Here is a 23,031-nt window from a genome sequence, read left to right as displayed (position 1 = left end):
TTATCATCCCCTAGGCTTGGGTCCTGGACAGCATGAAAAGGAGGGGAAGCTAGCTGGCACCAGCCATCATTCATTACTGTCTGCTTCCTGACTGCCTAAGCAATGTGATCAGCCTCATGTTCCTGCCGTTGTGACTTTCCTGCCTGCCATGATGGACTGAACACTTAAACCTTGAGCCAAATGAAACAGTCCCACAAGTTGCTGTTGTCAGGGTATTTTAGCCTAGCAATGGGGTCTGTAAGCAGCACTCTTGGTTCGTGGAGTGTTAGGGATTGGAACCAGGGTTTCATACATGCTAGGCAAGAACGCCATCAACTGAGCTTCATCCCAGGCCCTTGCTTGTGCACAACTAAAAAGAGGTGCAGGACATGGTAGATGCTACATGGAGGGTAGGACTTCTGGGGTGGAGAGAGGGCTGTGACTTGGCCACCTGGGAACCTGTTCATTGTATTTTAAAAATTTTTCTTCTTAAGCTTGCAGTGGATTAAGAGGTGGTGTTCTTCTGCGTGATTTTTGTATAACTTAGATATTGTGCAGTAAACATTTTAAAATAGAGCTGTTGAGTGGGAACTTATCTGGAAACTGCCCATGAGGACATGTATGTAGCCAGATACAGATGAACCTCCCCTGTGTACTTCTAGCCATGCCCAGGGCTTGCCAAGATCACTTGGGAACTGGGGAGCCAAACTGCTTGGCGGATTTGGAGAGGTGATCATAAAGAAAGGGATAGTTTGGACTGAGTTGGGTGGTCCGTGCTGGGAACTGTATTCATTGCATAGACAGAACAGCAGATTCGAGCAGAGGAGGCAGGATGCCATTTGATGAGGTACAGGTGGATCTTACCCATTCCGTTATAGCAGTCCTTCAGTAGTTCTTGACTAGAAGCCAGATTGGCTTAGATGAGTAGGGAGCTACTTCAATGTGGAATTAAACCCCAGACCATTGCCGGGAAGGCCCTTGAAGTGTATAGCGACCCCAGAAGAGTTGGGCCAGTGGTGTGCAGGCTAATGAGAAAGATGGTCTTGTACAGAAGTGAGGCAGCATGGCTCATTGAGCATCTTGGGGTGGCTATTGTCTGGCGTGAGAGGCCATCTGGGACACTGCTGCCTGGCCTGGGGCTGGGAGGCAGCAGCAGGGCCCAAGCCCTCTGTTCATTGGCTTGGGGAGTAATGTATATTCAAGATGGTTTTCTTTGAAAACATTGCAGAGCCAAGGAAATCCCTCGGGAGGGGGATGAAAGCCCTGATGGGGAATTTCATCAGTGCTTAATCAAAGGCATCGACTGTTTTCTGGGCCTTCTGCTTGTCCTCCCATTGTTGTCTTTATTTGTGGAAACTTGTTCATTACGGTTTCATTAAGGCTGGCCCTGGGCGCCACTCCTCCCAGCCTCCTTTTGATGTCTGGGAAGCCATCCCTGTCCTTGGGGAATCCTTCAGCCTCCTGGCTCCTGGACTTCTTGGCTGTTCATTCCAATCTAGGCCACATTCACATGTCTCACAGCAGTGGCGCTTCTCTGTTCCATGCTGCCCCAGAACCTAGGGCGTGGGAAGCAGTCTCTGGAAAGGACTTCAGCTGGTACCTAGGACAGGAGCCCTTGGGGGAGACTGAGGTCCCTGGAGAGGAGGTGGCTTCAGCTTCTGGACTCTTCCATTGACTTCATTGTTGTGGGGTCCTAAGATGAGTTCTCCCTCGCTAGGCAGATCTGTAGGAGTTTGAAATGCTGCCTTGGCATGCTGGGGGACCACCTGGTGGCAGGCGGGCAGGAGAGGGAAGCCGCATTGGCTGCATCATTCTCCTGGCCCAGGGCAGAGGAACTTTGTACACATCTCCTGCCAGGGAGCAATTAATTTGCAGGAAGTGATGGTTTGCGTCTTACCCTGGCAACCTGGCACCGCGCTCCCTTCTGGGCCTCGGCTTCTTGCAAGTGATGCTGTCACGATTGAAAGTTCACAGCATCTCCTGATTTTATTAGCTAGTCCTGCTCTACATTGCATCTGCTTTCTCTTAAACACTTTTTTTTTTGTGGGTCTGTGTTTATCAACCCTGAATAAACACACACCCCAAACTTTAATTAGGAAACCCACAGCAGCCAAGGAGGAAGCTGGCACCGGTTCTCCTCTTTGGTAACTTTTGACAGCAGGGGAGACATGACAGGAGCGCCACCCGCAGTGGGAATTCCAGGGGACTGGAGTGAAGGATGTGTGGTCTCCCTTCCCCACAGACTATGTGTTAGCCGAGGCTACACCTTGAGTGATCCACTGGGCAGGTACCGGACTCTGCCCATTTGTTCCTCCGCATTAATTTGTAAAAGTTGGAACATTTTTTTTTACTGTAGTATATATAGTATATTTTTTATATAGTGTATGTATATGTGTGTGCATGATTTGGAGGGGGGCACATGCCACGGAATGCACTTGGAAGGCAGAGAACTATTTTGTGGAGTCATTTCTTTCCTTCCACCTTTCACCACCTTGGTTCCGGGTTCGAACTCAAGGGCCAGGCTTGTACAACAAGCCCCTTAACCTGCTATGCCATCTCGACGGCCCACTTCACCCAGTTTTCACACAAACATACATTGTCTTTCCATCACTCGGATCCCTGTGCCTTCCCCTTCTTTGCCTTCTTCTCCTCCTCATTTCCTCTGTCCCCCTACACAGTTAACATGTTTTTTTTCCAAACCTTTATTTCTGATTCTCATCTATTGTGTATTCAGTGTGTGTGTGTGTGTGTGTGTGTGTGTGTGTATTGTGTCTGCATGCTCATGCTCATGCCTGTGGAGGTTGGAAGACAACCCATGGGAGTTGGTTCTCTCTACTACGTGAGTTCCAGGGATCAAACTCAAACTCATAATTCTTCTATCTCAGTTTCCCAATGCTAGGATAATAGATATACCAAACCTAACAACACTTAAATGTGCATGAGCATGCATACACACGGAGAGAGAGAAAAAATGTATACACACACACACACACACACACACACACACACACACACACACACACACAGGATATCATTAAAAAGTACTCTGGGGGTGGGGTGTGCAGGATGCATTTTACCCCCAGCAATAAATTGATCACAGAGAGGAGAAGAGACCTTCATTGCTGGCTGGGGGAGAGTTGATCTGGAGAGTGAGATTAGAGCCCCAGCCATTTTGCTTACAGAAACATCTTGGGCAAGTCGTCTGAGCTGAGACACATTTCCTGTTCTGTAAACGCAGGGAGGGAGGAAACAGGGCTGTACCTGCAGAGTCCGTTGCTCTTCCCCACTGGGTTTCTGATTCTCATGGTCCCTCATGCGCTCCTGCCGTAGGGCCCTTGAAGGGCAGCAGTGTCTGGTCCAGATGAGTGAGTGTTCCACTCAAACCAGGACGCTTAGAGGCAAAGGCTGGGGGCAGCGCTAGGGATCTACCTGGGAAGGGCTGGGCCCAGGGGCAAAGGGGCGTGTTATTAAGGAGGACTTCCAACAGGTGGTGTTGGCAACCTCAGGGCTGTGTCGTCTGTTCCTTGCTTTAGGCAATCTTAGCTAAGTGCCTCAGAGATGGAGGCAAAAAGTAGCTGTGGTGGTTTATGAGCAGGAAGGTGTGGAGCCACGGCAGCGTAGGCATGATGGCTGTGGAAGCACCAAGTACATGCTGCATCTCGTTTCCTGAGAACCAGCTGATGGCCAGGACCAGGCTCTGCCCCACAGCCTGGTACCCTGGGTCCTGGGACACCCTCTGGAGCCCCATCTTGGGCACACAGACTGCCCAGGACTTGGCATTTGTAGCCAACCCAGCCCTCAACCTTTCCTGTGAGGATCTTCTATACAGCCACCTAGCCTTGTCCTTGGGTCCACGATCCTAGCTCGTGACTGCTAAGGAGGTAACTCATTGGGATGTGAGTGCAGAGAATTGGGGTGACAGCCTCTAATTACAATCGCCATCACCCCCCCCACCAAAGGAAACCTCTTTTTAGCCCTTCTGAAGTCACGGAAAGGCTGGGAGTTGGCACCCAGTTCTCCTTTGAAACCCTAGTCTTCAGCACGGGAGCCTGATACACCCTTGTTGTTTTCAGAATGAAGGAGAGGATACGTGAATTAGAGACTGCGTGAACTGCAGGCCATGGCAATTCAGTTCTCTGGAAAGTAGCTGCCCTTGAATGGCTTGGAGGTCAGGGGAGAGGCTCTTTCTGGAAGTGACCTTTCCACTTGAGATGTTTTGAAATAGTCAGTACTTCGCATTCTGCTTCATGCTTGGTCTCTGCGGTGAGTGATGGAGAAATACTTCCTCTGTCAACACTGGGCTCTGGGCGGTGTAGACACGCAGAGACCTTATTCTTATGCCCCCTTCGCGGTCAGCAGTGACCTGGGGCTCATTCATGGGGCTGTGTTTACTGACTTTAAGTTTGGGGGATTGGGTGTCTTATGGACACCTCCTATATTTGGGGTACAAAGTGTCTATGTATGAGTCTTGCTGCGTTCCAGCAGGCAGCTGAGAAAGACCAGAACATGTTTTTCCCAGCATCCTCTGGGCTACGGGGCCTTGTCATCCCTGAGCAGAACCATCTGGAGGTGATCATGTCAAGAGCCATGGAGGTGGTTCTGTCCTAAGCAAACACACGGTGGCCTGGCTGAAGCCACTTTTTCCCTCTGCTCTATCTCTCTTGCTTGTTTTTCAAGTTATGTTTCTCCAGCTGGCCTCTGGATTGGGGGATCTCTCCTTGTTTCCACCGCAAACTCACATATGGACTTGTCCATTCAGTGGTCCTAGCCGGCTTCCGCTGTCTGCCATAGTTTTACTGATAGGGCAGGAAGGCATGTGGTGCCACAGGGGAGCTTATTTGGGGTGATAGGGTTACTTCTAGGACTCCTGACCCAGACAGGGACCCTCCAAGTGCCTGCCACCTAAGCCAGGTGTGGCAGGCTGAAGGGAGTGAACGGGGCCGGTGCTTGGACAGCGAGAAGGGTCTTCCTGCAGGAAGCCTGTGCACCAGGGAGGGGGTGGCAGAATCGGGAATGATCACTTCTATGTCAGGGGCTGCGGACTCTTCTCTCAGTAAAGACAGAATCTGTCTGGGGGCTCTGCTGGAATCCAGGATAGGGAAGAGTGAAGATACTCAGTGGGAGCGACCTGGGTATGAGGGGCTTCCGACGCTTTGATGCGGGTCTGGTTCATTTCTCTGCTGTTTTCTCAGCTCTGCCCTCACATGTGAGCTTCATCTTCGGGCTGCCTGCCTCATAGCGATAAAATGGCTGCTGCAGTTCCGGCCTTCGGATCAGTTTCCTTTCCTCATTCTCATTGGATCAACTTTGGTGAAGTGCACATCTGAGAATACTTTATGCTGAATTGGCTTCTGCTTGGGTTCTCTCTTCTTTAAACGGCTCATCCACAGATCAGGACCAAACAACTTGCCAGGGGCAGGGGCTAAGGACCCTGCCAAGGAATATGCCAGTCCCTCCTAAACCTGTATATGGCTGCCTGCCAGTGGGAGAGGGTGGAACAAGATTGCTCCAGGCAGGACTGTGCACAGAACAGTGATATAGTCAGGTTCCCAAATTCTAGGAAAACACTACCTCTGCAATGATGTGAGAGTTCGGTTACAGGGAGGTACCCCGACAATCTGTGGCCTGTAGTAAGACAGTGAAGTTGCACTTGGAAGGCAAGTACACACTTGAACTATGGTGGGGTGCCTGCAGAACTTGTGGCCCATTAACGGAGGGACATTGAAGATGGTCTCCGTGCTGCTCCACTTCTGGAACCAGGTGCAGGGTGCTTTGGTGGGAAAGATACAGTGTTCTCGGTGGATGGAATGAAGCGAGGGACCTACCCACCAGTACGCATACTGCAGCCATGCTTACCCAGAGCAGATTCGATCTCATCATTCACAGCCGCCAGGGGATGCCGTGTCCACAGAGGCGTTTGCTCTTTTTTTCTTACCCTGTCTCTCTTTTTGCCTCGGCTTTCACGACACTCGGGGCCCCCCATTTGGACTCAGTCATAGCAGCCGCCGCCAGCTCTCGGGTTCTGTCTCTTTCTTCCCCTTTGCTCCGCTGACATTTTCTTCTTCGGTTTATAATCCTCAGGAGTGCTTTCGTATAAACTGCTTCAAATTTGTTTTGGAGAGAAAATATAAACAGTGATAAGGAGAGGTGGACATAGGGCTAGTGAGTGGTGAGGAGCGCCGGAGCTCTGCCTCCAGTTGCTCAAGTTCCACGCCTCTTGTCTGGACCGCTCTGGCCGATCTTGGACGTGGAAGGACAGGCCTGGGTGTCCTTGTCTCTGCCTCCTGCATTTCTCACACTTGGGTGGGTACATTGCATTCATGACGTGGCTTTGACAGATCGAGTGAGCCAGGGATACTCAGTCTTGGTGACTTCTGATTTTATCCACAGGGGGATGGGAAGGTGAGTCTGATAACTCAGATGTCCAGAGGACATTTCCTGCAGTCAACTCATTCTTGGGATTTCATCAGGTTTTTAATATATATATATTTTTTTAAATACAGGGTTTCTCTGTGGAGCCCTGGCTGTCCTGGAACTCACTCCCTAGACCAGGCTGGCCTTGAACTTAGAGATCTACCTGCTTCTGCCTCCTGCGTGTTTCACCACCTTGTTTGTTTTGGGTGGGTGATTTCCCTCTGTAACCATTGCTGGCCTGGGATTTACTATTTAGACTAGATTAGCCTTGAACTCAGAAATCCACCTGCCTCTGCCTCCTAAGTGCTAGGATTAACGACGTGCACCCATGTACCGCCATGCCCTTGATTTCCTGTGTGTGTTTTGTCTGATTGTATGAATGTGCACCACTTGCATTCCTGGTGCCCTTGGGGGCCAGAAGAGGATGTCAGATCCCCTGAGAATGAAGTTACACAGGGGTTCCAGGAAATGAACCCGGGAACTGTGGAAGAACAGCCAATCCTTTAGCCACTGAGCCATCTTTCCCGTCCCTCTTCAGATCTTTTAAAAGGACCAGTCAGCTCTTGCTTGCTGTGGCCTAAAGCCCTTGGTAGCTCCCTGCTACCATTAAAGAAAGCCAAGCTGACTCCAAGGTCCCGCGGCCCAGGCTGCCTTCCTTGGTGTTCATGGCTTCTGCTTCTCCTCCCTGGCTGCAGCCCACCTCTGCCTTCTGTGCCCTGCAAGGTAGCCTCTGTCTGACACTGTTCATACCTCCCTCTGCTTCTCTCTTCGTTTCCTTCTGTTTTTGATAGTCTTTCTTGCAGGTCAGGTCTTTCACATTTTTTTTTTTTTTTTTTTTTAAGACAGAGCCTCATGTATGCCAGGCTGGCTTTGAACTCACTGTGTAGCTAAGAAAGATCTGATTCTCCTGCCACCTCCCAAGTGACAGCTGTTTATTGAGCACAGGTGGACACTGGGCTAAAGCTTATGGACACTGTCCCTTGGAGTTTTCATTTCACCTTCCTAGCTTGGTCTTTTGTTGTTCTTGGAGACAGACAGGGTCTCTCTACATAGCTCTGGCTGTCCTGGAACTTACTGTGTAGACCAGGTTGGCCTTCAGCTTACAGAGATCCACTCGCCTCTGCCTCCCTAGTTGCTGAGATTAAAGGAGTGTACCACCATATCCAAGCAATGTGTTCTGTGCCTATTCCTGCACTCATGGGCATAGTCGTATGCTGTATATGTTGTATATGCAGAACATGGTGTCACACACCTTTAGTCCCAGCACTGGGAAGGTGAAGGCAGGCTGACTCTATGGTCTATAAAGAGAGTTCCAGGCCAGCCAGGGACACTGTGAGACCCTGTCTTTAAACAAACAAACAAACAACAGAACACTCATTTATTTGTGAATGTGCATGATAAATGTTTGAACATACACACAGTCCTGTAACAAGTGTGGGCGGAGCTCCTCCTTGGTACCCACTCTGCGTCGGGATATAGCCCACAGAAGCAAGTGCTTCAAGAGGCAGCAGTTCAGCCTGGCAACCCTCCCTCCAGAAAATGCCATGGAGACAGGGAGTGAGTTCTGTTTTTTCTCTCTCTCCTGTCTTGATGAGGTGACTGGTTCAGAACCTGCCATCTTTCGAAAGTCCCTGCTGAGTAAGCGCCGAGCGGCACTTACCTATTGATTTAGGTGTTTGCCAAACTCATGTCGTCTCTGGACTTGCTTAGTGTGGGTTCTTTAAAGTCTCCAGTGAGATGGAAATCTCAAACCACTCAGAGAGTTAGATCCGTGTGAGCCTAACACTTCTCTCTCTCTTTTTTTTTTTTTTATAACTGACTGTGTGCATGTGCGTGTGAGAGGGGATTTTAAACCAGCGAGTACTCCAAGTCCTTCCTCTCTCCCCCTCCTCCCTAGGTGACTACACAGCGCCAGTTCCCAGGGTTCTCCTGGTGTGAGTCATCTCCCCAGCTTCCTTTGATTTAGAAGCCCAAGTGAGGAGGCCATCCTTGGGTCACTGAGTCTCAGGGCAGCATCCCCGCCCCCACCCCGTCCACCACCATAGGCCTCGGTGTGGTGGTGGTAGTGGTGGTGGGATCCACGCAGGTGCTGTACTGAGCTCTGTCTGCCGAGTGTATTCCTCTGTGGCTCTGTTTTTGGTTTTATGGTAGCTTTATCGACTTTGTCAATGTCAGTGAATTTGGTTACTTACGTGGCTACGGGAACTTCACAGATGTGACTGAGTGAAGGACTTCTAGTCGGACGATAATTTTATTTTCCTGTGGACCTTGGTAATCTCTAGAGTCCTAAGAAGAGGGAGGCGCAAACATGTGCAGATGCAGCCAGAGGTCAGGGTGGAGAGAGCCAAGCCTGCTGTGCCTCCAGGAGCTGCATGTACTGAGGGCTGGACTCTGCCAGAAGATCCAGGGAGTGCTTCTCCCCTCTCCCCAGCCTCTAGAGAATGTCGTCTGTTGACACTCGGACTTCGGCTAAGTGAAATAACAGTCTGTGATAATTGGCCACAGCAGCTTTAGGAAGGTATATGTTGCACGGGAGAACCTGCCCATTCCAAGAGTATAATTCAGGGATACTTTGTCTCTTTATGATGGATGCACCAGATGCGTTCGTTATGTTATTTCAGAACATCCTCCTCAACTCCTTGCAGTTTATACTCCGTTCCTCTTCTTATCTTCTCCCTCAGCCTGAGGTAATCGGGGAACCACCATTCATCTACCTTGAGCTTCTCTCATCCCACCCTTTGGGTATGTCATAGACATTAAATAATAATGGGTGGACTTTATTTTGCGATAGAGTCTCAGGTAGCCCAGGCTGGCCTCAAACTTGCTGTATAGCTGAGGATGGTTCTGATCCTGATCTTCCTGCCTCTGTCTCCTGAATGCTGGGATTACAGGTGTGAACCACCGTGCCCAGGTGCTTGGCTTTCTTTTTAACTGAGTGTGTTTTGAGGGTTCCCCCACAGTATTATGTGTATCTTATTGGTGAGACGTGTTCTGTTGTGTGAAAGTCTCTACCCCCTGCAGTGGGCAGGTTCGTCCTCACTCACCCAGGTAATGGCCTTGGGTTTGCTGGGTCTTTCCACTCCTGTTATGCATGAGCAGTGAGAGAAGAAACAGTGGAAATTCAGACTCTGGTCTGCGCCCAGAGCCACTTTGACCTTGCCAGACGTCCTTGGGTTGACTGTGAGAGATTAAGAAGACGTAATGACCCAGAATAGGGCAACTTGCAGGGTCTGGGAGAGGCTAGACAGTTTTACAGAACACCCCCACAACTGCCCATGTCGGGGCTGTTTACCCACCAGGCAGAGAGTGTGAAACCACATGAGGCCCAAAGCCTGGAAGATTACCATCACTCTCCAGTAAACAGATGCCATGTTTCAGAGCCCCACGAGAATGAGTCCAGAGAGAAGACTAGAGAACTGTGTGTTTTACAGTTTTAAGTGAGTGTTGGAGTTGAAACACTTTGAAACGAAGATGCAGCCATTTCTAGATGTTAGAGGGAAAGGCAGACTGGCGCTTCTGCCCGTGGGTGTGATGTCAGAGGTGACGTCACTGCTTGGCATTTCAGCTTTGACTTCCGTTAAGTGGGAAAGTTTGGGGCTGAGGATGTGGCTCATCAGAGGGCTTGCCGAGCATGCATAAGGAAGGCCCTGGTTTCCATCTCTAGCACCAGTTTAAACTGGGTGTGGTGGTGTGCACCTGTAACTCTTGGAGCACTCGGGGATAGAGGTGTGTGTGTGGGGGGGGGGGATCAGAAGTACAAGGTCATCCTTAGGTAAACATAGGATTTGAAGCCAGACTGAGATACATGAAACCCTGACTTAATAACAGGGAAGGTGAATTGACTCCTGGGACATTGCGATGTCAGTATTGCCTCTGTTCCGTGTCAAGAGAAGTTTTATTCATAGTCTCCCACTGAAATGTAAGCTGTGGACTTTTCTCACTTACAATAGTAAACCTCTTTTTTTTTTCTGTAATTTAAATAACAAAGGCTTAGTGAACCCAGAGGCTTCCCAAGTGAGGGAAGTGTTAGAAAGCTTTGGAGGCCCTCAGGCTCAAAGAGGCAGAGACTGGGTTTAGGGAGACCCTTATAAAGTGGACTTTCACCCTGGGAGAACCTGGGTCTTTAACCCAAGAAGAGAGATGTAGAACATGAGAGGGTCACTGCTGTCCTCAAAGGACTTAGGCCATAGATGAGGACCCTGAAAACCCTGTTCCTTCCAGATGACACATGCCATTCCCGGAGTTGGAAGGACCTCCCAGGGCTCAGAGAATGTTTGCTCTGTGGGCCTGAGCTCCCACGCTGAGCAAAAGGAGCTCCATGGTGGCTTTGCCGTCTGTCTTCGAGGACCTTGAGCCAGTCCGTAAACAGCAACCAGCCATTGCAGGATTTGTGTCTTGAGACAAGGTGTCAGAAGGAGCAAGAGAGCAAGACGAAAAGTGGGGTCCCTGATGAGAGACGGATGTTCAGGGCTCCGCTTCCTTGCAAACCACAAGCCAGACCTGACATGGGGCCAGGACAGGAAGTGGGGACAGGTGGCAGCAGCAGCCTGTCACCCACTCAATATCGAACCGGTTACTTTGCGGATTGCAAATGACACTACCCTCCCTTCAGCTAGCCCGAGTCACCGACGTGAAAGAGAATTGTATGTCAAGCAGCCATCTGACTGTGTGGGGCTGCTCCAGTGGCCTGGAGGTTGCTGAGGTTGGTCTCCTGTCTCCCAGGTGTGTCTGTCTTCCAGGTGGCAAGAGGTGACAGCCACTTGGACACAAATTCAGTCTTCTCCTGAGTAATCCTGCTGGGATAAAGGCACTTCCCTCAGCTTTAGTGAAAGGACAGGAAAAGTAATTATAGGCCAGCTAGAATCTTGGGTCTGTTCTTGAACCATCCATCATTGGTTCTGGAAGGTTCCATGCTTTGACAGCATTCGCTTAGGTCACATGCCACCCCTGGAGCACACGGAGGGATAGTTAGGATGCCCCATAGGAAACGTGAGTGCATCCCCAGAGGGCCATGGGGCTGCCAGGCAAGAGAGCCACTGTGCAAGGCAGGGCACTTTTTCCATTCCTGGCCACTGAGGCTTCGGCTACATTGGTGATTTGTAGTTGACAGTGAGTATCTGGAGGGGAGAGGGAGGGAGGGAGGTGTGGCTGGTTCTGTGGGCTGCCCTTCCGGTCAGTGCTATGTGAATCCACTGTCCTTTTTCTTTCTCTCTCCTTCTCTTCTCTCTTTTTTCACCTTTTTCTGAGGCCTCCCTTGTGCTCTTCTGCCCTCTTGATGACGCTTCTCTCATTTGTGCCTAGGGGTGATGGCCAGGAAGGTCAACACTGTCGTCCCTGTGATGGGTATCAGTTCTCTTATCTGCGTATCCATGCGTCATGCACTACCTGCTCTATGACAGCTGAGAGAGAGAGAGAGAGAGAGAGAGAGAGAGAGAGAGAGAGAGAGAGAGAGAAAACACCTCCCTGGCGTGTGTGTGTGTGTGTGTGTGTGTGTGTGTGTGTGTGTGTGTGTGGTTTTTTTTTTTTTTTTCCTTGCTGGATGCTGGGATGCGTGAGGGCATGTGGGCAAGTGGGGAGGACTCCACTGACAGTACTCCTTCCCAACTGTTCTGGAAGCAGGCCAGTGAGCAGCTAAAGGTAGTGCTTCCTATTAGTTAGAGAGCACCATGTGCCTGGGAAGAAAATGCTTTTCCCTCCCCTGCATTACCCCATGAGCTCTCAAGGACTTCCAAGGGGCCTTTCACAGAATGGACTGTTGTGGAATATTAGCTTAAGATGTACTACATTCATTCACGCTGTGGAACATTTGTTTAATGATGCAAAGATGTGTTGCATTCTTTTATGTTGCATTTGTTTAACTCTCTAAAGCTGTGTTACTGTGCCTGTCTAAAACACCTGATTGGTCTAATAAAGAGCTGAACGACAATAGCTAGGTAGGAGAGGGATAGGCAGGACTGCCAGGCAGAGAGAATGAATAGGAGGAGAAATCTAGAGAATAATAGAAATCTAGATAACAGAGGAGGGCAAGGAGCAAGAAAAGGAGGACACCATGGACCAGCCACCCAGCCACACTTCTAGCCACGGAGTAAGAAGAAAGGAAAGGAATATAGAATAGAGAAAGGTAAAAGCCCAGAGGCAAAAGATAGATGGAATAATTTAAGAAAAGCTGGCTAGAAACAAGCCAAGCTAAGGCCAGGCATTCATAAGAATAAGTCTCCGTGTATTTATTTGGGAGCTGGGTGGCCGGCCCCTCAAAGAGTAAAAGCAACAAAACAAAACAAAAAACCCAACAACAATGGACCTTCTGTAGTTTTGGTAGGTTGTGGAGGTCCATGAGGATGCCAAGAGGTGACTGCTCTGGGAGTAGCTGCTTCCTCAGGCTCTCGGTGGTGGGTATATGTCTTCCCCTCTCAGGCAATGGTGGTCCACCTTAGCCAGCCATGCGTTATTTGCATCTATTTGTGCTTTGTGTCTCTTCACCCCCTTTCCCCTGCCCAGTTCAGTTTTATGGGCTTTGGACAGTGAACAAATATTTGACATTAATTAGGAAAGTCTTGACTGGAGAATCAAAATGGTTACTTCTCATTAGTTCTGGGCACTGGGGGGGAAATGAGGTGCCTCTGGCCATATGGTTGGTCATCATTGCCAGTGGAGGGACTAGGCACCCGAGAGAAAAGCTAGGGGACCGGCAGGGATCAACTTACCTGGGGGTTGGGGAGGAGAGAAGGATAAGGCAAGGGAGAAAACAGTCATCTGTGTGGCCAGACTCCAGAGCACAGAGTAGGCAGGGAGGACAGTTTCACCTAGTAAGCCATGGATGAGAGACGCCATTTCTGTTCCCATAGCTGAAAATATGAATGGAGCATCTTAGGAGAGAACAGTTTGTGAGTTTCAAGTAACACAGTGTTCTGAGTAGTGCAGTGAAAGCTCTCAGCACCCCCCAGTGCTCTGCCCAGGATGCATATCATCTCTTCATCCAGCGTTTCCACGTTGTATGTGCTACCTGCCCCATGGCAGCTGTGGCTCACAGAAAGAAAGGGAGATCACATTCACATACATTTTTATTGCAGTACATTGTTAGAGTCTATTACTAGTTTGTCATCCCCAATCCTTAACTAGACTTTGTCATAGGTATGTATGTAGAAGAAAAAACGGGTGTATATAGGATTCCATACCATCTGAGGTAGTCAACCAGTAAGGTTAAGGTTAAGGGGTCCTGTTGAACTTACCACCTGTTAGTACCTGCCCCATCGGGAGTCCTGCTCAGTTTTATTAAGTAGGGTATTTTTATGGTTTTGTTAAGGTGTATGGACCTGGCGTGCATAAATTGCCCATATTTAACTTACACATCTTAATGAGTATAGACATAGTCATGTTTATTAGGTACACAATGGCGATGACTAGACGTCTTCTGAGGAAACTCAGCGACAGCAGGATGAAGGTCAGGGGATAAAGAAAACAAGGTGTGGTGAGCTCCGGAAGTCAGCCCTGGCCATGAAGACTCAGTTGAAAATGGACAGGGATTTGGAATTCTGTCCCAGCTGATGCTCACATGTTGGCTTCCTGCTGTTGTTCGGTCTAAGATTTTTCTTTTTCATTTTTCATGAAATTTGTTCAGCTACATGCTGAGAAACCCTATTTTTAGAGGTTCTCCTACGGCCCAGCATGTTTCTGAACATTGTGGAAAGTTGCTCCTAAAGAATGCAGTTGAGTTGGGCGATGGTGGCGCACGCCTTTAATCCCGGCACTCGGGAGGCAGAGCCCTCTGAGTTTGAGGCCAATCTGGTCTACAGAGCGAGATCCAGGACAGGCACCAAAACTACACAGAGAAACCCTATCTCAAAAAACAAAAACAAACAAACAAACAAACAAACAAACAAAAAGAATGGCAGATGATACAAATTTTTTTGAGACAAGTGCTGTGTTAAGTGATCCAGCACTGGACCTGGGTCTCCCTGACTCCAGAGAACCTTCCCATTTGCAGTAATTGGCTATTCAAGGCCATATTTTATGTGTACAGACTAGGTAGCCATCTGCTACATGGGGTTATTTAAGAGTATATTGATTATTGTGGAATAGAATTTAAAATTCTGTTCCTGGACTGGGCAGAATTCCAGTGCCCGTAACCACACAGGCAGCTGCTGCTGAAGACAGTCTCCATCATGGTATAAAGTTCAGCTGGACACCACTGACGGCCAGAGCCGTGTGCCAGAGCTGTGAATGGGAGGGTGTTTGGAGATGATGAAAGGCTCCAGCAGGCTGTGGGATCCTGTTGCTATCCTCCGGGGAAGTGACCTGCCATCCTGACTGGGACTTGCATGGCCAAAGTGGGGAAAGTCCGTGACAACTTGGTCTCTCGGGTCACTCACTACACAGTTTCTATGTTGCTGCCACTACTTAACATTCTTCGAGCTAGGAGGGCACAAGAAGGACTGTGCCCTCTACCCATTCCAGGTCCAGTGAAGTGCGACCACACCCTAGGTGTTCACCCATCTGGAGGGCGTGGAGACACCAAACCTGGGAAGTTGTTCACCAGGTGAAGGGGGCTTGGAGGTGAGAGCTGATGAGCCAGGAAACATGTCAGCTGGTATGGTCCATAGCCCTCAGAGCCCCTCATCTGAAGACCAGGTCTCCAGATGAAGTATCCCTCATCCTTTGGGTTAGCAGTAATTTATCTTTAAAGGCATCCCATCTTTTAATGAGAAGATACTTGATAAGTAGTTCTCCGCTAATTCAGGAACCACACTGCTGTTTGTCCATTGGCCAAGGGGATTTGCCCATGTGCCCACCATAGCTTATCTCACAGGATTGGGGGTTGACTGTGACAGTTCTGGGATTCTGTGTGTCTATCCAGCATGTCCTAGTGTATTTCCATCCTTATCTGCCTCCTCTTCAACTCCACGGTATGTTCATTGAACCAAAGGAAGGTTGAGTCAGGTTTTTGAATAAAACCATTTATAACGTCTGAGGAATGTAGCTTGTTAGTACAGTGTTTGGGGAGTGTGCATGGACCCCGGGGTCAGTCCCCAGTACCACAAACAAAACAAAACCTTATTGAAGTGCAGTTATTATCACTGTTATTAGGTTAAGCAGATGTTGGCTTAAGGCTTCCAGATATTTATTTTTACCATTTTACCAACATGTTAAGTATCTACCGTTCAGTTGCTGTCCCCCCTCAAAGGACAACGGATCTCCTAGTGGGTAAAGGCAGATTTATCACTTGGGCATAGAGTTGCAAATACTGAAGCCTCATGAGAAACAATTTTATATGCAAGCAATAGATCTTGATATTATGGGGAAACGTATTTTATTTTGAAACAAGATCTCACTGTGTAGCCCCATCTGGCCTGGAGCTTGCTTATGTAGATGTAGCTGACCTCAAACTCACAGAGATCGGCCCGCTTCTGGAGGGGTTGGAGGCCTGTCCCACCAGTGATGCCTGCCTCACTCAGGGGAAAATGTGAATGCCTTCTGCAAGTGCTTGGAAGAAAACAAACAAACAAACAAACAAACAAACAAACAAAATAGCTAAGGGACCTTGTTGCCATGTGTTGTCTTTGACCAAGATCTGCCTAGTGTCCTGGCACTATTTCTCTTGGCTCTGAGAGATGATGTTGGGGGTTTTCTTACCCTTACAAAGGCAGCTCTTGTCTACGGGTCTGCAGTGGACAGGATTACAATGTCAGAGACTATTAAATGTGAAGAGTGAAGCGACCTCAGATGAGGCTGTGCGTGCGTTCCTATGTGTGCATGTTCGCACACCAACAGAAGTTGACATGAGGTGTCTTTCCCTGTCTCTCTGCACCTGAGGGTCTTTCCTTGAGCCTGGAGCTAGACTGGCTGGCGAGCAGGCGCCATCTCAAGCCTGCCGTTCCCCTCCATCCCAGCACAGGTATTGTCGGTGTGCATTGCTGGGTCCAGCCTTCTCTGTGAGTGTACTGGAGAACAAACTCCGATCCTCCTGCTTGCACGGCAAGCGCGCTTTCCTGACTGAACCATCTCCGCAGCCTCGGATGCAGCTTTTCTATCAAAAACCTCAAAGCAGCCAAGACAAATTGGAATCCCTTGTGTGTGAGCCTTTCCACAGCCAGCCCGTAAGAGCAATCTAGCGCTTGGCTGGCCGGAAGAGTGAACGAAACATGAGTTAGAAGGTCTCTATTCAGATAATTCACGTGTCGAGCTGTATAACCTACTGATATTATCAAAATGAAAACGAATACTTCTGTGACGACTCCCACAAGCTGTCCACCCTGAGGGTGCTTTTGATCGAATTAAAAGTGTCAGGAGGGATACTGGGGGCTGATAGAAAATGGCAGTAAGATGAGGGGGGACGTGGCTGACAAGGGCTGAGAGAACCTCTAATAGTTACCGTTGTCTATGGCTGTTCTCTTATTTCGTTCTCTTTGAGGGCAAGTGTTGGTGTTGCGTCTGTGATCCTGCCTACAGGTTTGTCGAGCCATAGACACTGTGTGTGGCTGTAGCCAGCATGTTAGCTCCCCTGGAGACCCTTGTCTAGTGAGTGGGCTATGTCCTCATCTCATGCTGGGAAGCGGTAGTCAGCCGCTCCGTTCTCACTGAGAGATCACGCCATCATCTTACATTGTCCCGGATGTTTGCATGGCATTTCTGACTCGAGCATTTTAGACATGGTGTGACCATTTTGGGGGAGAGGAGGCATGAGGAAGGGAAGTAAGACAAGGGTCAGGTGACCTGGATGAAGGTTCCATTGGCTTGGCACACTGGCTGGGAGTCATTCAGCCCAGCAGGGCAATGGAAATGTTCTGGAAATGTTCTCTTTAGAGTGAAACCTCCTTCAGAGGTTTGCTTCTAGCTGTTTTTTTTTTTTTTCTCACTTGTTTGTTTGGTTTTTGGTTTTCCTTCCTTCCTTCCTTCCTTCCTTCCTTCCTTCCTTCCTTCCTTCCTTCCTTCCTTCCTTCCTTCCTTCCTTCCTTCCTTCCTTCCTTCCTTTCTTTCTTTTTTGGTTTTTCTGAGACAGGGTTTCTCTGTGTAGCTATGGTGCCTGTCCTGGATCTCGCTCTGTAGCCCAGGCTGGCCTCTAACTCACTCACAGAGATCAGCCTGGCTCTGCCTCCTGAGTGCTGGGATTAAAGGCATGCGCCACCACAGCCTGGCTCTTGTTTTTTTTTTTTTAAAGGCAGATTTCCTTGGCTTCTCAAACCTGAAGGCTAAAGGCCATTGAGTCTCTGAGGCTGCAGGGAGAAGTTAAAATGAGGGACAGCGTGTAGGTAATTGTAGTGTTGTTTCCAGGTAACTCAGAGAAGAACTTTATGTTAACAAGATCATTTTCACACTCCTTCCATGGACGGATGTCTGTGCATCTATGGCTTTGAGATTCCACACCTCCCATTTGCAAAAATAATTAATATGCATAGTTGCTCCTTTTGTGTCTTTCCCCACATCATTGCTACTTCATTGCTAAATCCTCCTAATCCTGTGGAGTGTGTTTCAGCCTTTAGAAAAATGATGGTGAATTCCAAGTGAAAATAAATCTGAAGACTCATTCTAAGTAGTGAATGTCTATTGCACAGTTACTATTTATTAGCCCTGTTCTTGGGGAAAGTTTTACCCGCTGATGAAGTGATTGAGGTTTGCAAGGACTCTCACAAGGCTCTTGGAATGGAACAGGGTTATGAGTGTAAGTTTATAATTTTATTATCAGGAAAAGAATGAATCATGGTTACCAAAAAAAAAAAAAAAAAAAAAAGAGAGAAGTGATAAACAAGTCAATAAAGTTCCAAGATGTATTCGTGGACGGGAAGGAGTAATTATTTGAATTATATTTGCTTGTTTAATTAACGTTTATTGTCTTCTGGGTAACAGGCACTGCTGGGTACTTTTACATCTGCTATTTTATTTAATTACAAAGAGTTCTTCACTTGCAGATAAGATTTCCCAGGGGCTTCCCTGGGCTAATGAGTTAGCCTGCCTGGTGTTTCTTAGGCCCAGCTGCTCGTGGAGATCACCTAGGGAGCGGCAGGGCCATCTGGTGCTTCGGTTACCTCCTCTGGGATCCTGTTTACCTGCACAGGGGTGACTTCCAGCAGCAGTCACGCCAAAATCTCTGGGCAAGCTAGCGAAGTCATTTCACTGGCGGAAGAAAATGCCGCCCTGAATGTCTCAGCGACAAGCGACCTTGTGAAGTTCGGCAGCTGAGTTTGTGGCGCCATGAGGAATACACCCGGCACCTGTTTTCCTTTGTCTGTCTCCCATTGAGTGGGGTGGGGAGCGGGGCGTCAAGGTAATTACGGAATGAAGCAGGCTCACAAAACGTTTCCCGAAATGTCTCAGGTTAATTTCTAGTCCAACTCTACGTCGGCCGTGTTGATCAGCAGCATCCTGTAGGTGACTTGCATCCTAAGAGGCTATGCATGTGTGGGGTGGAGTTGCACGTGTGTGTGTGTGTGTGTGGGGGGGGGGATGTCAGCGAATAATTTGCAGCAGCCAATTTTCTCCCTCCACCATAAGGGTCCAGGGGTGGAACTCAGGTCGTCAGGCTTGGTGGCAAGCACCTTAACCCACTGAACCTTCTCACTGGCCCTCTTTCTTATTAGTGTGTGTACGAACACACACACACACACACACACACACACACACACACACACACACACTCACACGTCACACACACATGTGCCAGCATGTGCCTTGGTGCAAGTGTGGAAGTCATAGGACAACTTTGTCCAGTCAGGTCTCCTACCTTTACGTGGGTTCTGAAGATTGAACTCAGATCTAACAGGCTCGTGTGGTAAACACCTTTACCCTTTGAATCATTTTGTTGTTGCCCTTACTTTGATTTTTTTTAATGTTTATTTATTTATTGGGGTACGCCATGGCGCATGTGTGGAGGTCAGAGGACGACTTGTGGGAGTCAGTTCTCTCCTTCTACCACGCGAGTCCTGGACATCAAATTTAAATCATCAGGTTTGGCAGCAAACATCTTGACCCGCTCAGCCATCTTGATACCACCTTGTTTGTGGAGACAGCGTCTTCCACTGGCCTATAGCTTACCAAATAAACCAGGCAGGGTGGCCAGTGAGATCCAGGGTTAGCTGGGGCCATCCCAGACCTGGGCCAGGCAGGCTCCTCTGGGAAAATACCCTTCTCCACATCTAGCTCTTACCTGCTGCCTCTTGTGCTTGATTTATCTGGGCTATTTACTGATCGGATAGGCTCCTGCCTCTGGACAACTGCCACTTGTCTTGTAGCTGTCCTTGTGGCTAGGACCTCTTCAGGGAAGCCCTGCTGGTTCCTTTACCACTTTCATCTGGCTGAGCCAATGGAATACCATTGCCTGCCCACACCCATCCTCATCCCCTCTCGCCATCTTGACCTGCTTAGTTGTAATTGCTTCTCTTCTGTACTCGTTCCTGATCTTGAGAGCCCTGGGTGGCTGGAAGGCTCGTGTGTGGCTTCACTCTGGGGCCACAGTGCTTGGACCCTGGGTGCTTGGGAGCATGCGTCTTCACTGTAGCAGACTGCGGGAAGTCAGGGGACTGGGCCCAGGTCAGGTGGCTCTGGAGCCTGTGGTGAGTCTGCAGCTGTAGTTCGGGTTCTCTGCAAGAAACTTGGGAGTGAGAGATTGTCATCTGTCTTTAGATACCACCTTCCTTCCGCTACAGATGCTCTGTGTTTAGGGTTTGTGTCTGAGTTGTACAGTGGTCAGCTTCCTTAATGTTCTCCAAAACAAAGCAAGCCAAGAGTTTTTATGCCTTTTCTCCTTTCTAGGACTTTGCACAAGGCTTTAAAAAGGTTCCCAAATGAACAACTTGTCCCCATTTTCTGTTCTAAAAATCTGGTCAAAGAATTAGAGCAAGAAGAGATGGGGAAAGTGGCAGTTGTGTGTCTGTGTGTGTAGTGTGCATTTGCACAATTTGCTGATGGTATGTGTGGTTTGCTATAACATGGGTGAGGACATGTGTGGTATATGTATGCATGTATGGTTTATTCATGGTGTATATCCGCTGTGATACACACATACATACATACAGGGTATATGAGTTGTATATGTGATTTATGTAGTATGATTCATGTATGTGGTATGTGCATGAATGTGCATGTGTGTGGTAGATGGTCACACTGTGTGTGATGTGTGCTGTATGTGTTTAAGTGGGATATATGTGATGTGTACTCATGGTATGTGTCATGTTTGATACACATGTATATATATATATATATAGTTTATATGTGTGTGGTGCATGTGTTTCATTTGTACATGTGCGGTATGTTATGGCATGTGACATGCTATGTATACGGTGTGCTTGTATGTGTGTAGTGTGCATGATGTAGTGTGGGACATATAGGTATATGATATGTGTAGTATTTGCGGGGTGGGTTATGCTTGTATATGGTGTGCATATGTGTGTGATATGGTGTGGTATATACTCGTAGTTTATGTGCATGTGTGCGTACACATTTGGGGATATGACTATGAGCATGCGTTAGACAGCCTTCCAGTTGAGTCGTCTTCTCTTTCTTTATGCTATGTGTGATGAGTTTAGAACAAAATGGTAGCGCATACAGCAAGAGCCAGAGGAAGGCACGTGCCCTGGGAACAGCAGCAGAGCTGGCAAAGCACATGTTGGTGGCTGCAGCAGTGAGTGGTCTCCTGTGACAGCGAGCCCCGGCCTCACGCCTTTTGTCAATAAAAATGAAGCGGGTTAAGTGGCTTCCGGTAGTTTGGGAACTCCATGAACTCAGTGAAAACACCCAGGCAGCTGAAGATTTGCTCAGAAAAAGGGGAGAATCTCTTCCACCTCCACCTGGCAGTGAGTGTGGCCAGACGCACGCACCCCTGCCTCCATTTTTCACGCTCAGTGCTGGCCATGCGTGAAGAGGGATGCTGTTGAACTCTGGTTTTCTGAAGACTCTCTTTGATTCATGAGCTTTTGCTCTGAGAGGTTTCCGAGAGTGAGAACTCTGAGGGCACAGCGCGTGTTTGCTTTCTTCTCTGTGCAGAACAGAACCCCCCCCCCCAAACAGGAAATGGCTCAGGGGCAGGATGACTGAGACCAACCAGTTCAGAGTCAAGTTGAGCTGAGCATTTTTCTGGGACCAGGATTTCTGCTGCAACTAGAAATTCCCGGATCCTTTAACTTAGAATTTGGAATCTCAGAGGGCAGCATGGCCCCATCCTCTGTCTCTGGGACCGTGGAGTCCAGCCCAAATGGCCCTGAGTTATAGATGTTCGGGGCTTTGCCCTTGCTGTGTGCAGCCATCAGCAAATTACTGCTCCGAATCAACTCCTCCCTCGCCATCCGCCTATCTCTTATCTTCTTCCCCTCCCCCTCCCCCTCCTCTTCTCCCTCCTCATCTTTCTTTTGTGATGGCTAGAGCTATTTTAAGCACTAAGTGAGAAAAGTGTTTGAGAAGCACTCCTGCCGTGTGCCATGGCTGCATGTAGCTAAGGATAGCTTTGTATGTAGCACAACACAGAATTGCAAACTTACTTAAAACATGACATTTTAAAAGGTCTTATTTTGCTTATTTATTTGTCTTTTTGAGCTAGGGTCTCACTCTAGCTCTTGATGGTCTGGATTCTGTAGACCTGGCTGGCCTTGAGCTCACAGAGATCCACTTGTCTCTGCCTCTCTGTGTACATGAGTTGATGTGTGCCACATATGTGCAGGTGCCTGTCGAGACCAGAAGAGGGTGTGAATCCCTGATGTGGGCAATGGGAACTGGACCCTGGTCCTCTGCAAGAGCAGTAAGCCCTCTTAACCACTGAACCATCTCTCCATTTCCTTGTATGATTTCTGTTTTTGTAACTTGATTATATAGGGTGGTTGTTTGAGTCAGGGCTCAAAAACAAAACAAAACAAAAAACCCCAAACAGTGGCTGTTCTGGAACTCACTATGTAGACCAGGTTGGCCTTGAACTCACGAGAGATCCCTCTGCCTCTGCCTCCCACAAACATGCTGGATCAAAGTGCTCACCTCTAATGCCTAGCACTGACATAATTCTTGAGCATGATCTTTGTAGACGACAACACCGTGTTACAGTGCCAAAGACTGGATGCTTTGCCCTGATCTGTATAAATGGTCCTTAAAATTCTTCTTCTCAGACCATAGTACTAGCTAGTATTGGGAGGGGAAAAAAGTACTAGTGAAGGCCAGGATTACTAGGGACTTTTAGAGTGCTGAGGTCTGTGGTAGCTTGCTTAATCCTTGCTGTTATTCTTTTACAGGAGAGGAAACTGAGGCTTGGAGTTTGACTAATTCCTTCGAGGTGACCACATTGGTAAGTAACAGAGTTGGCATGGGGCCCTGGCCACCTGGCTCTCGATCCTGTACTCCTCCCTCTCATTTTGTGGGCAGCAGTGGCCAGGAGGTGGCTCTCACTTCAGTACAAGCATCTCTGCCCTGTTGGAGTGACAGCACGCAGCGCACTGTTTCTTCCTTTTGCCTGTGAATGTTGAGACTCTGCAGGCTATCAAGTCAGAGTAGTAATCTAAGTGGCTAACTTTGGCGCGATGGTGATCCTTCCTTACTTCCTGTCCTAGGAAACAGTGGCAGCAGACTTTTGGAACATAGACTGTTGTGCAGTCACTGCCCCAGTCAGCTCTCACAACAGCTCTACAACCTGAAGTTCGTGGGAAGGAAATACTTTGCCCCGGTCCCTCT

The 23,031-nt window shown here is 48.6% G+C and overlaps 1 protein-coding gene across 6 annotated transcripts in view; it reads left to right on the top strand.

The window, feature by feature from the left end:
- Window positions 1-23,031, top strand: part of Cyrib (CYFIP related Rac1 interactor B) — a 138,979-nt gene that overhangs the window by 18,314 nt on the left and 97,634 nt on the right. For all 6 annotated transcript variants that reach the window (XM_076555959.1, XM_076555963.1, XM_076555964.1 and 3 more), the window contains exon 2: window positions 22,596-22,648. The gene's annotated coding sequence lies outside the window, so the exon portion shown is untranslated. The remainder of the gene's footprint in view (window positions 1-22,595; window positions 22,649-23,031) is intronic.

The sequence above is a fragment of the Peromyscus maniculatus genome, chromosome 20, assembly GCF_049852395.1.
Source record: "Peromyscus maniculatus bairdii isolate BWxNUB_F1_BW_parent chromosome 20, HU_Pman_BW_mat_3.1, whole genome shotgun sequence".
Classification (NCBI taxonomy): Eukaryota; Metazoa; Chordata; class Mammalia; order Rodentia; family Cricetidae; genus Peromyscus; species Peromyscus maniculatus.
This window is presented reverse-complemented; position numbering and strand designations above follow the sequence as displayed.